At 42.6% G+C, this 14,228-nt stretch overlaps 1 protein-coding gene and 1 long non-coding RNA gene across 2 annotated transcripts in view; one reads left to right on the top strand and one right to left on the bottom strand.

Moving 5' to 3' along the window:
* Nucleotides 1-14,228, bottom strand: part of LOC138844717 (uncharacterized) — a 164,641-nt gene that overhangs the window by 67,903 nt on the left and 82,510 nt on the right. The gene's annotated exons all lie outside the window — the stretch shown is intronic.
* The window catches only part of LOC138844714 (trafficking protein particle complex subunit 9-like), a 355,107-nt gene continuing 353,217 nt past the window's right edge, over nt 12,339-14,228 (top strand). The window contains exon 1 of the mRNA XM_070054419.1: nt 12,339-12,577. The gene's annotated coding sequence lies outside the window, so the exon portion shown is untranslated. The remainder of the gene's footprint in view (nt 12,578-14,228) is intronic.

Raw genomic sequence — 14,228 nt, 5'->3', positions numbered from 1 at the left:
AGCCCAAATGGATCTAACAGATATATACAGAACTTTCAGTCCTACAGCTAAAAGTTTACATTCTTCTCAGCAGTACATGGAACCTTCTCTAGGATTGACCACATACTAGGCCATAAAGCAAGTCTCAGCAAATTCAAAAGAATTAGAATCATACCATGCAGCTTCTCAGACCATAAAGGAATGAAGTTGGAAATTAGCAACTCAGGAATCCCTAGAGCATTTGCAAACACATGGAGATTGAACAACATGCCCCTAATGAACAATGGGTCACAGAAGAAATTAAAAGAGAAATCGACAATTTTCTGGAAGTAAATGAGGATAACAGCACAACATACCAAAACGTATGGGACGCAGCAAAAGCAGTGCTAAGAGGAAAGTTTATATCAATAGGTGCCTACATCAAGAAATTGGAAAGGCACCAAATAGATGAGCTTTCAATTCACCTCAAGGATCTAGAAAACCTACAGCAAACCAGACCCAAATCTAGTAGGAGAAGAGAAATAATTAAAATCAGAGAAGAAATCAACAGGATTGAATCCAAAAAAAATTACAAAAAATCAGCCAAACGAGGAGCTGGTTTTTTGAAAAAATAAACAAAATTGACACCCCATTGGCCCAACCAACTAAAAAAAGAAGAGAAAAGACCCAAATCAATAAAGTCAGAGATGAAAAAGGAAACGTACCAACAGACACCACAGAAATAAAAAGAATCATCAGAAATTACTACAAGGACTTGTATGCCAGCAAACAGGGAAACCTATCAGAAATGGATAGATTCCTGGACACATGCAACCTACCTAAATTGAACCAGGAAGACATCGAAAACCTAAACAGACCCATAACTGAGACAGAAATTGAAACAGTAATAAAGGCCCTCCCAACAAAGAAAAGTCCAGGACCGGATGGATTCACTTCTGAATTCTACCAGACATTTAAAGAACTGACTCCAATTCTTCTCAAACTATTCAGAACAATCGAAGAAGAGGGAGTCCTCCCAAATTCTTTCTATGAAGCCAGCATCACCTTAATTCCTAAGCCAGAAAAAGATGCAGCATTGAAAAAGAATTACAGACCAATATCCCTGATGAACATAGATGCAAAAGTCCTCCATAAAATTCTCGCCAATAGAATGCAACAACACATCAGAAAGATCATCCACCCAGACCAAGTGGGATTTATCCCTGGTATGCAGGGATGGTTTAATGTGCGCAAATCAATCAATGTGATACACCACATTAACAGACTGCAGAAGAAAAACCATATGATTATCTCAATAGACGCCGAGAAAGCATTTATAAAATACAACACCATTTCATGATGAAAACTCTAAGCAAACTGGGTTTGGAAGGAACATTCCTCAATACAATCAAAGCAATCTATGAAAAACCCACAGCCAACATACTATTGAATGGGGAAAAGTTGGAAGCATTTCCACTGAGATCTGGTACCAGACAGGGATGCCCACTCTCACCACTGCTATTCAATATAGTTCTGGAAGTTCTAGCCAGAGCTATTAGGCAAGAAAAAGAAATTAAAGGGATACAAATTGGGAAGGAAGAACTCAAACTATCCCTCTTTGCAGTCAGGAGGTCTTATGTCACAGAGATGCAATCAAAGCATGGGCGGGGGGACTCTCTAATGCAAAACTGAGATAAAAGGAATGGAGATCCAAGTGAGGGGCCTCCCTGGACCTGGCCACAAGTTGTAAGAAGTGGTGCCTTCCTCCTGGGCCTGCATCAACCCCATAGGCTTCGCAGCATTGGAGGATGTTCCTCTAGCTAGGGATGTATCAATCGACTTTGCCAGGATCATGAAACTTGAGTCTGGATCCTGCAGATCTCACCATATTTATCACCGCTCTAGTAGGGAGTCCATGAATCTGACTTTCACTCCTTAAGAAACCCAGTGCCCAGACCTTCCCTTCCAAACCCTTGCCTTGAGGGAAACAGCTGAGTGTATCTATAGTCAGTCCTGGGTCTTTGCAATCTCCTGACTCACAGTCAGCCAACCTCCCCAGTGCACTGAATTTATGGCTGCAAGGGGCCCTGGGCTGCAATCAAGGCAGTTTCATAACTTGTTGGTCCTCATGGCTCTGGCTGGCCTTGCTAAGGTGCTTCTTCCTGGGGGGGTCATGTCTTCAGAGTGCAAGGCTCAAGGCCTGCCATAGGTGTAGTGCCTGGACTGGCACAATGGCCTGCCAGGTCCTGACCTCTGGGCAGATTATGTTACCACCATTCCAAATGCAATCACGCGAGAAGCAGGAATGACAGTTTTTCCTGTACAGCAGGCATTCCTGGGGGACTTCCACAACTGACTTGGATACAATAGGAAAGCTACAAGCTGAAATCCAAGTTGATAGGCCTATTAAGTCCTAAATCATATATGCCTGGGAGGCTCCCCTATGAAAGCAAGGAGGTAGATAATATAAAATGCAGTTTTGCTACATTAAAAGGCAGTAGAATTTTGGCAATCAAAATAGCTGAGTTGCTCAGTGAGGTTAGGCCAGTAGCACAGATATCAACAGTGACCCACCAGAGGAGGAACTCCAAAGTAAGGGTAAGGACTGTCCAGTTTGAGGCCACACAAAGTCATTAGGAATTGGTGTTGTCCCAAGAATTGGTGGACATATGAATTTCAAGATGGCCTTGAGTGAGGGTGGACTGCTCGACGACAAGTAGGATGATCACAAGTTCTGCCCCCTGAGACACATGACACTACCCCGGTATCTGGAAGGAGGTATCTGATGTGAGATGACTGATGGGGGCTCTGCAAATAGATGAAGTGTCAGAGGCTGACATCCTCGTAAGGACACAGACTCCTCAGGGTGTGGGTTTGTCTGGCCTCTGCAAATACCACTCCCATTTAACAAGAGATTCTCAGTGGCTGGAGGCCAGGGCCCAGCTCATGATGCTGAGGGAGGTAGTCCAAACTCTCCGTGAGTCAAACAGTAGTGTCACTACAAGCGCAAAGCTAACTTGAAATCCTTTACCCATGGGGCCCTCAGAACCAAAAACTAGCCATAGAGTAATCCTTAGCTTTTTCCTTGGAAGTATGCCTGACCAAGGTGCATCCTTGTGGGTGGCTGGTGAGACAGATGAATCTTAGGGTTCTTTAGAGGTGAGGAAGTTGGTGTTATCAGAAACTGAAAATGTGCTGGGCTTCCCTGGTTGAAACTGAATCAGTGAGGAAAAGCAGATATATGTGGATTTGTTGAGGAATTTGTCTGAAATCCTTGTTCAAAATATAGACCAAAAATTTGAGGTTGCAAGCTCTCATCTCATATGGAACTAAGGTCCACACCCACTTGGACAAGAAGTCAGTTGCTGATGATTGAGGCCCATTTTTCCTCCTCCTCTTGATTATCAGTTGAAACGATGTCCTCAACATAGTGTCACAGGTGGATGCTAGGAGACAACTGAAGGCCAACAAGATCCTGTTAACACAGACCACGAGCCCTGGAGGACCACAGAGGCAGTCGACTGGAAGTCTCATAAAGGTGCATTGTTGGCCTTCAAATTAAAAGGAAATGGTGGGGCTGGTGCTATGGTATAGCGGATTAATGCCTTGGCCTGCAGCGTAAGCATCTCATATGGGCGTCAGTTTGAGATCCCCTGCTCCAATTCCCAACCAGCTCTCTGCTATGGCCTGGGAAAGCAGTAGAAGATGGCCCAAGTCCTTGGGCCCCTGCACCCAAGGGGGAGACCTAAGGAACCTCCTGGCTCCTGGCTTCGGATCGGTGCAGATCCGGCCATTCCAGTCAATTCTCTCTTTCTGCCCCTCCTCTCTCTCTATAACTCTGACTTTCATATAAATAAATAAAATCTTTACAAAATAAAGTAAATGGTGCCAAATCTCCACAAGACACATATAGTTCTTGCCACAGCAATAATGGCAAAATTATCAGGGGCAGTCTGATAATATCAAGTAAGGCAAATTCAAAGCGAAGCATGACCTTCTTGAGGTGGTGGTAACCTGCAGGATGCCTCCATTCCTATCCGCCAGCTTGGAGAAGGTGCTTGATGGGTGAGTTAATAGATGACTCAATGTATTTCAAAGAATACTTATACTCTATCATGGACAGCTATGTCGATTCCCCACTTGTCCTTCTTGAGTTATATTTTAGGGTGTTGACAATATAGGGATGTGTGTTAAGTGTCCATGCCGCATCAGTACAAAAGACTTGGGATTGATCTAGGTGAAGAACAGAAGTCTTAGGCTGTCCATGCCAAGGAACAGAAATGATAGCTGAGAGGTAGGCAGAAGCAACACAAGGACTCATAGGAAGAGGTTGGGTCCTGTCTTGATGCTGACCATGGCAGTCGACCCAAGGGCATGTCCTCTTCATAGTCTGTCAATGAATAATGACTGATGCACTTTACTGGGAATGATCACAATGCCATAGGAGTTAGTGCCTGATGATCCATAAGGCTCTATAATGTGACCCTAATACATGGTGATTGTCATCCACAAAGATGCCTGGTGATGATTGCTTACCGCTAGTGTGCACAAGAATCCCACCATGGTTGAATGTCTGGTGGTCTTCTCTCTGTCTAGAAGGGCCTCAGTGGTGTCCAGAAACTCATGAGACTTGCCTGAAATGAGCCAGTAGGCAGCAGTGCAGCCTGCGAAGCCACTGACTTTGTTGACGATGTTCAGAATAGGTCCCAACATGTATCACAGGAAGTCAGAGAGCGCACCACATCTGATTACACAGCACTGGACTGCAGGGAGATGCTGAAGGAAACTCTGGCTGTGAACACTCTACGTGTCTGCCTTCGTATTTCCCAGGGTGCTTAGGGTTTGCGTAGGTTGATAAACTTCTGAAGTTGCCGCCAACAGGGCCAGAAGTTTTGCTCGGTCCTGTGGTGGGACTGCTTTTACAAGTAACAATGGGAATGCTGATGTTGTGGCACAGCTAACAATGCTTCCGTTTTATATTGTAGTGCTGGGGCATGCCCCAGCTACTATGCTTCCACTCCAGCTTCCTCCTAAGGTGCATGGATAGACAGTAGGTGATGCCTGAAGATCTCAGGACTCTGCAACCCATGTTGGAAAAGAAGATGGAGTTCCTGCTCCTGGCTTCACCTTGGCTAATCTGTAGCTGTTGCAGCCATTTGGAGAGTGAGGTAGTGGTTGGGATGATATCTCTATGGCGTTCCCTCACTAATATTTTTTTTCCAAATAAAAAATCATTAAAATGTAACAATAGCCAAGGAACTGTGACAGAGTTGTTAAGATGTCATTTGGGTTACCCACGTCCCATATCAGAGCGCCTGGATTTCAGTATAATCTTCTTGCAGTCAGGTTTCCTGCTAATGTACACTCTGATGGATAGCAGGCATTGGGTCAGTTACTTAGGTCTCTTCCACCAATGTGAGAGAACTGGATGGAGTTCTTGGCTTCTGACTTTGGCCTAGCCCTTCCAATAATGTCTGCAGGCTTTGGGGGTGAGGCCAACAGATGGAAGCATCTCTCTCTATCTCACACTGCCATTCTAATAATTAGTATATAAAGGCATCAATACATTGTATTTGGCATGGCAATTAAAGACATCATTTTTGGTGCCAGCATCCCATCACAAAGTATCTAGGATCAATACCTGTCATGCATTCACATCCAGGTTCCTGCTTCTGCTTACCCTGGGAAACACAGGATGGCTCAGATATTTGGGCCCTTGCCACTCAAGTGGAGTGATCCAACCAGTGGGAAATCTGTTTTCTTGTCTTTCAATGAAACATAATGACTAACGCTTAAGTAAGTGAATAAATAATTCCACTGGGGCCAAGGTAGCTTGGTTGGGACTGTCCTAGGGGCAGCTTTGCCATTCAGGGCTGGTGGCTTGCACATACTCACTGAAGAATGCCTAACAGCTCTCTTTTATTCTTAATTGTACACGTCCATTGAAATACAGAGGCTCCTGCTGTAGTGTGGTGTTTAACATGATCTGGACACCCACTGCAGTAGAAAACGTTTATGTTCACCCTCTGTGCAAACATGATGCCATCTGTTTGTGCTTTCCAGACAAGCTGGACAGGATCTTGATGTGGTTCAGTGACAGCTGCCAGCTGCCAAGTCTGTTGCCCCGTGATTTGTAGGCTACTTCCTGTCAGGAACACAGCAAGGTTGCCCTTCTCAATCTGTTCCTGTCCAGTCTTTGGGCAGGCTTTGTATCTCCATCCACAGCAAGGTGTATATACATCTGTGTGGACTTCCTTGGTGTCTGAGATGCAGAACTTCACCACCTGAGACGGTTGCAGACAAGGCATCTACTTTCTTAACCATGTCCTGGGTGGTACTTGGCAGCATGTGAGGAGCAGCCAGCAGTCATCTGGTGCATCCGGACTCACCATCCCGCAGCACACAAGACTCTGCATTACCCAGGTGGAGGTACAAATGTCTGAAATGATCTCATGAGACCATGTTACTTATACGGGGCTGCCAGCAACACTCTGCACACAACCTCAAGAAGCCTCACTGTCTCACTGGGAGTCTGTGGGGGACACAGAAACCAGTGATAAACCAATGGGTGAACCCATGCACTCCATTAACAACGTCAGTCCACAAGTCTACCAGGTACTATTTCCCATACGGCAAATGACAGAGAAATTTTCCACCGATAAACTTTAAGCCTTTTTGACATGCTCTTATATTTATGACATTAAATATTCCTCAACACAACTGTTAACAATAACTGGATTCAACAACATTGTAGAATACATGATGTTGTGCATGGAAAAATCTAAACACTCCACCAAAAAATGGTTCAAGATGAAAAACCAATTCAGTAAAGTTACAGGTTACAAAATCAACATACGAAAGCAGTAGCTTTTTATATGCTAGCAACCAACTTGCCAAAAATGAAATCTAAAAAGTAATCCCATACACAATAGAGACAAAAATAAAACATTTAGGAATCAATGTAACCAAATAAGTGAAAGATATCTACAATGATAATTCTAAAATGTTGAAGAAATGAATCATCAAGGACTCCCAAAATGGAAAAATATAACTTGCTCACGGATTGGAAGAATTAGTATAATTAAAATACCTGTATTAATTAAAGCAACCTACAAAATAAATGAAATTCCTATCAGACACCAACGACATTTTTTACAGAATGAGAAAATAATCCTAAATTCCCTAAGAAATCACAAAATATCAAGAATAGCCAAAATTATCCTGAGCAAAATTTAAAAAAACAATCAACTTGGAGGCATCAGAATGCCTGCCTTCAAAACTAACTACAAAGCTATAGCAATCAAGGCAGCATGATATTTAATTAATTAATTCATCAATCCAAACAGGTAGAGACAATTGATTTTTCATGGAAGTGCCCAGACTATACAATGGAAAAAAGTATCATCTATTCAGTAAGTGGTGCTGGCAAAACTGGATGCATCTATGTAGAACTGAATATTACAGTACTATAAAAACTGAAAGCCTGTTATTAGTATCAAAATCATTGCAACTGGAGGACTTCATGCTCAGTGAAATTATCCTGATACAGAAAGACAAATATTAGATGTTCTCCTTTATATAATGAGAGCTAAAATTTTCTTTTATGAAAAAAGAAATCAGGCAACAACAACAAAAGAAAAACAGAAAAAAAGTTAATGCCTGTGTATATCAGTATTGCTGCAAATATAGTTTTGTTCAACTTTCTTTTATATCTTTATCAAACAAATTCTTAAGGATGATATACTACTATAATTTTAATAATTCACGATCATTTTAAAATTTACCGTGTATTAGTGTAGTAGTCATTTTTATAGAAACCTTTGATTTAATAAACATAAATCTCATAAGTACAACTTTTGGATTACAGCAGTTCTTCCCCCCATACCCACCCTCCAACCCGCAAACCATCCCAACTCCTACCCCCTCTTCCATCCCATTCTTCATTGAGATTCATTTTTAATGATCTTTATATACAGAAGATCAATTCTATACTAAGTAAAGATTTCAACAGACTGCACCCACACAGACACACAAACTTTAAAGTACTGTTTGAAGACTAGTTTTACCATTAATTCTCCTAGTACAACACATTAAGGACAGAGGTCCTACATGGGGAGCAAGTGCACCGTGATACCTGTTGTTGATTTAACAATTGACACTCTTCTATTTGACATCAGTGATCACCCTAGGCTCCTGGTCATGAGCTGCCAAGGCTATGGAAGCCTCGAGTCCACAAATTCCAACATTATTTAGACAAGGCCATAATCAAAGTGGAAGTTCCCTCCTCCCTTCAGAGAAAGGTACTGACCTCTTTGGCGGCCCTTTCTTTCCCTGGGATCTCACTCTTAGAGACCTTTCATGTGGGTGATTTTTTGCCACAGTGTCTTTCTTGTCTTTCCATGCTTGAAATGCTCTCATGGGCTTTTTAGCCAGATTCGAATGCCTTAAGGGCTGATTCTGAGGCCAGAGCACTGTTTAGGGTAGTTGTCATTCTAGGAGTCTGCTGTGTGGCTTGCTTCCCATGTTGGATCATTGTCTCCTTTTTAATTCTATTACTTTTTTTTTTTGACAGGCAGAGTGGACAGTGAGAGAGAGAGAGAAAGACCGAGAGAAAGGTCTTCCTTTGCCATTGGTTCACCTTCCAATGGCCGCCGTGGCTGGTGCACTGTGGCCGGCGCACTGCGCTGATCTGAAGGCAGGAGCCAGGTGCTCCTGGTCTCCCATGGGGTGCAGGGCCCAAGCACCTGGGCCATCCTCCACTGCACTCCCTGGCCACAGCAGAGAGCCGGCCTGGAAGAGGGGCACCCGGGACAGAATCCGGCGCCCCGACCTGGATTAGAACCCGGTGTGCCAGCGCCGCTAGGCGGAGGATTAGCCGGCTTTTTTTTTTTTCCTATCTATTACTATCAGCAGACACTTGGTCTTATTTAGGTGATCCTTTTTTTGGTAACTTTTATTTAATAAATATAAATTTCCAAAGTACAGCTTTTGGATTACAGTGGCTTTTTCCTCCCCATAACTTCCCTCCCACCCACAACCCTCCCATCTCCCGTTCCTTCTTCCATTCCATTCACATCAAGATTCACTTTCAATTGTCTTTATATACAGGAGATCGATTTAGTATATATTAAGTAAAGATTTCATCAGTTTGCACCCACACAGAAACACAAAGTGTGAAATACTGTTTGAGTACTAGTTATAGCATTAATTCACATTGGACAACACATTAAGGACACAGATCCTACGTGGGGAGTAAGTGCACAGTGAATCCTGTTGTTGACTTAACGATTCACACTCTTGTTTATGGTGTCAGTAATCACCCCAGGCTCTTCTCATGAGTTGCCAAGGCTATGGAAGCCTTTTGAGTTCACCAACTCTGATCTTATTTAGACAAGGTCATAGTCAAAGTGGAAGTCCTCTCCTCACTTCAGAGAAAGGTACCTCCTTCTTTGATGGCCCATTCTTTCCACTGGGATCTCACTCCCAGAGATCTTTCGCTTAGGTTTTTTGTTTTTGGTTGTTTTTTCTTTGTTTGTTTATTTTGTTTGTTTGTTTGTTTTTGCCAGGGTATCTTGGCTTTCCATGCCTAAAAACACTCTCATGGGCTCTTCAGCCTAATCCGAATGCCTTAAGGGCTGATTCTGAGGCCAGAGTGCTGTGATCTCTTTGACACTTAATGCCATCTTACTAGTTAAAGTGATCAGTTTAAGTTCATAACTGATCATAAAGATAGGACTTTTTTTGTTTGATTACTTTTATTGCCCTTGCCTATATTCTTCCTTAATAGATGAACTCTTTATTGAATGGAAGATAAAGCTCTTATGAGGTAAATTTAAAAATACACTATTTCAAAAATAAAAGATTTTAAAAGAATGACAAGCCCTCACTTTTTTACTTTCTGGTTTGTTAAGAATAGTGTACAAATTAAAATGTCTCTGTAGTGATTCTCAAAAACCAATAAAATCCCAAATATGAAAAAGCTTATCTCATATTCATTGTATTGCTCTGATGCTATTCAATTTCACATACACACATGAAAACATACTACCATTTTAGTTTATTAAAAGAAATAATCTAAAATAAATATCCATCAGCAACTTAAAACACAGCCAGGTAGCCCTTCGACTGAGCATGACAAGAAAAGAACAGTTCAGTTATTTACAGGTTATGTTTTTGCTTGTATTAATTAACCATTTTCAAATACCATAATATTAGTTGTGACATTAATCATTTAAAACCCCTTAACTTTATACACCAAGTAACATGTTGGTATTTTTCCTTAAATTTCATCCACAAGAGTTGTACATATTTATGGGCTAGTGTGACATTTCAATACTCATATAAAATTTGTACTGATCAAATCTACATTAATCTTTGGCATTATTTTATGGACAGAGCCTTGGGCTCCTTTATTTCATTTTCTAATAAAAGATAACAGATTACTGTGAGCTACACACATCCCCCTGCATGATCCTAGGAAATGACTCAGTAATCTAAGGCTACTGGGATAATCATCCGTAAACCATTTTTTCCACCTAGTTTTAATATTGCAATTGGTTTCAAAAGCAAAACACGGAGAAACAATAAGGGGGAGGGGGGAGGAGAGAGAGAGAGAGAGAGAGAGAGAGAAGATACCACCCATCTAGTAGTTCATTACCCAAATGTCCAAAATACTCAGGGCTGATCTGACCCAGGCTGAAGCTGGGAGATGGTCTCCAATGTGGTAGCAAGAATCCAACTACTTAAGCCATCACTGGCTGCCACTGGTATCCTGAGCATTGTCTTTCCCACCATGCCAAATGTCTACCCTTCAAAAAACTGTCTGACACACCCTCATATAGCCCTGGCTTCCAGAGGAAGAGGCCACAGTCCCCTGTCTTGACCCCATCACTGCATGGTCTCCTACTCCCAAATCACTACACATGCCAAGCTCCTGCCCAACTCCAGCCACAGCATCTGGTTTAATGGATCCAACTGAAGACACTGGGGACCCTGGCCCACCAGGGTTACCAAACATGCAGTCACTGGACGTAAAGGCCCACATCTGAGGCAGAAGCAACCTGGATAACCACATGTCCAAAACTGAAACTGTATCACTGTTACACCACATATTAAAATCAGCTCAAAATGAACTGAAAGTCCATACAGAAGATCTGAACACTTACAACTTATAAAGTAGAAAAGTCCTTGACATCAGCCTCAAGAGTGGTTGCTTATGTGCTAACAACTAAAGCACAGAGAGCAAAAGCAAATGTAAGGAAATGAAACCCCAACAAACTAGTAAAGCAAAGATCAGTGAAATGAAAAGGCACACCAATGGATAGGAGGAAATATTAGCAGGTGTTGAGGCATGTGGCCCATTCCTGACGGGTATGTATGTGTGTGCCATTTTCTTTGTGATGTGCTTGTTTTGGATGTTGGGATAAGGCTGGTCTGATGGAATGAAATGGAAGGCTTTTCCTCTTCATCTCCTTGTTGGAAGGGTTTGCGAATCACGCATTTTAATTATCTTTTCCATGGGAGTTCTCACTGGTGGAGCCATCTGGTCCTGGACTTTTCTTCATTTTTTGTTTGTTTGTTTCGGTTTCTCTGCTACTACGGTCTCTTTTCAAATTAGAAGTGTCTTCAGAGATTCTTGGTTCACTGTATTCAGTTTTAGTGGTTTGCGTCTTTCTGAGAATCAATCCACTCTATCTAGGTTGACCAATCCTTGGGCCGTGGTTTTTCCCTAGTGTTTTTGGAGTATTATTTTGGCAAGGTTGGTAGCAATGTCCTCTCTGTCATTTCTGTTGTCAAGTCACTTGAGTCTGTTCTCCTTTTTTCCCCTGCTTCCTGTGTATAAACGTTTTGTCAGGTTGACTGAGTTTTCAAGCACTGTAGTTTGGTCTCACTGAATGTCTGTTGTGATATTTTCTACACTGTTGGGTTGATTTGAGTTTGAATCTTTTTTCCCCTTCCAGTTTCTTAAGATGTACTTTGCTGTTCTAGTGTTTTAATGTAAAATTGGGTTAATAGTTCCAATGTCTGTATTCTGTAATGTATACATGTATAGCAATACAATTTCCCATGTGAAGTTACTCCTGTCAACCTGGAAAACTGTATGTATGTACCCACTACTGTCAACATATTGAAGGAAAAGAAGGCATTGTGTAGACAGAGTTGTTTTCACGGGCCTGTGCTTATTGCATTAGGATGCACAATTTCCAGGCTATGCAGTGTGAATATGCGTGTATGGTGTCCATAGCCCATAATATATTTTTTTTTTTACAGACAGAATGGACAGTGAGAGAGAGACAGAGAGAAAGGTCTTCCTTTGCCGTTGGTTCACCCTCCAATGGCCACCGCGGCCAGCGCACTGTGGCCGGCGCACCACACTGATCCGAAGGCAGAAGCCAGGGTCTGTGAGAAGAGGCCTTGACTCCTGGCCTCTCTTCTCTGGGTTGTTCGGAATTGTAACATGTGTTTGCACAAAAACGGGCATGGGGCGCTCGAGTTAATTTGCACGCAATCTGGTGAATTTTCACAGACTGCACACACGGAATAGAAAGCGGAAGCTTAGCGAAACCCCGAGAATCCTCTGTGCTCTCTTCCAGCCTGTCCAAAGTTCTGACACCTCATAGTAAGTACTAGATTTTTTTTCTTTTTAAAGATTGGTTTGAAAGGCAGAGTTATAGATGAGGCAGTGCAGGAGAGATCTTCAAAGTATGGGTTCACCCCCCAGGTGGCTACAATGTCCTCGGGCTGGGCTAGGCCAAAGCAGATCCATGTACTTTATCCAGTACTCCAGTGTGGGTTCGGGGGCCCAAGTCCTTGCACTGCTTCCTCTGTTTTCCTAGGCATTTGAGCAGACAGCTGGATATCAATTGGGAACAGCCTAGGTGTTGGAAGAGGGTACAAGCCATGGCATAGTGGATGAAGCTGCCGCCTGCAGTACCAGCTTCTCATATGGGTGCTGATTGGAGTCCCAGCAGCTCCACTTCCCTTCCATCTCTGCTGTGGCCTGGCCAAGCAGTAGAAGAGGGCCCAAGTCCTTGGGCCCCTGCAACAGTTTGGGAGTCCTGGAGGAAGCTGCTGGCTCCTGGCTTCAAATCTGCTTAGCTCTGGCTGTTGGGTCCATCTCATATTTTTATCCTTACATCTCAAGAGCAGTAGCTTTCATGTGTTTTAAAATATAAACAGAGAAAGAACAGGTCATCAAAGAAGGAGGTACTTTTCTCCCTTTCTCTGAAGGGAGGAGAGAACTTCCACTTTGACTATGACGTTGTCTAAATAGGATGAGAGTTGGCGAACTCAAAAGGCTTTCATAGCCTTGGCAACTCACGACAAGAGCCTAGGGTGATTACTGACGCCATAAACAAGAGTGTCAATTTGTTAAGTCAACAACAGGAGTCACTGTGCACTTACTCCTCATGTAGGATCTCTGTCCTTAATGTGCTCTACATTGTGATTAATGCTATAACTAGTACTCAAACAGTATTTTTCACTTTGTGTTTCTGTGTGGGTGCAAACTGTTGAAAGCTTTACTTAATATATGCTAAATTGATCTTTATTGATAATTGAAAATGAATCTTGATGTGAATGGAAGGGAAGAGGGAGAGGAGAGGAGAGGGTTGTGGGTGGGAGGGAAGTTATTGGGGGGGGAAGCCATTGTAATCCATAAGCTGTTTTTTGGAAATTTATATTCAGTAAATAAAAGTTAGAATAAATGAATAAATAAATATGTGTGTGTGTGAATGAAATGAAAAGGTTAGAATATTTTCCTGCAGCAGCCTATGCTGCAGCCTCTGCAGTGGGCAGAGCACTGAACACTGCTCTGTATTTCTGAGTTTCAGCTTAGCAAGAAACAAGCTGTGAGCTTTAGGACTGAAGAAACGAATTGTGCAGTAAACACTCTTTACTTTGTTCTGTGAAGTTTATGGCTCAGTTTTTCTGGGATTGTGCTAATAAAGGGAAAACTCAAAGTTAAGTGAATCCCATGAAAGCCCGGGGTATTGATCCTAAAGGCTGAACTTAGGGAATTACTCAGACTTTGAATTTCAGCTTCTGATTGTGTATCAAGTGATCCAGTGCTTGTCACTGAAGAAGAATGCATGAATCTCTGACACTGAGGTTGGCTCTGCCTCACAGCAGTGACTCCTACCCTTTAGTGCACATAACAGTCGACTGGGGAGCTTGTTAAAGTGCGGATTCTGGGCCCCCCTCCAGAGTCTGGGAAGGGGACAGGAATAGGCATAGCCACAGGGCTCCACACCGTAGAAGTACAGCTATGG

This window comes from Oryctolagus cuniculus, chromosome 12, assembly GCF_964237555.1.
Source record: "Oryctolagus cuniculus chromosome 12, mOryCun1.1, whole genome shotgun sequence".
Lineage (NCBI taxonomy): Eukaryota > Metazoa > Chordata > Mammalia > Lagomorpha > Leporidae > Oryctolagus > Oryctolagus cuniculus.
This window is presented reverse-complemented; position numbering and strand designations above follow the sequence as displayed.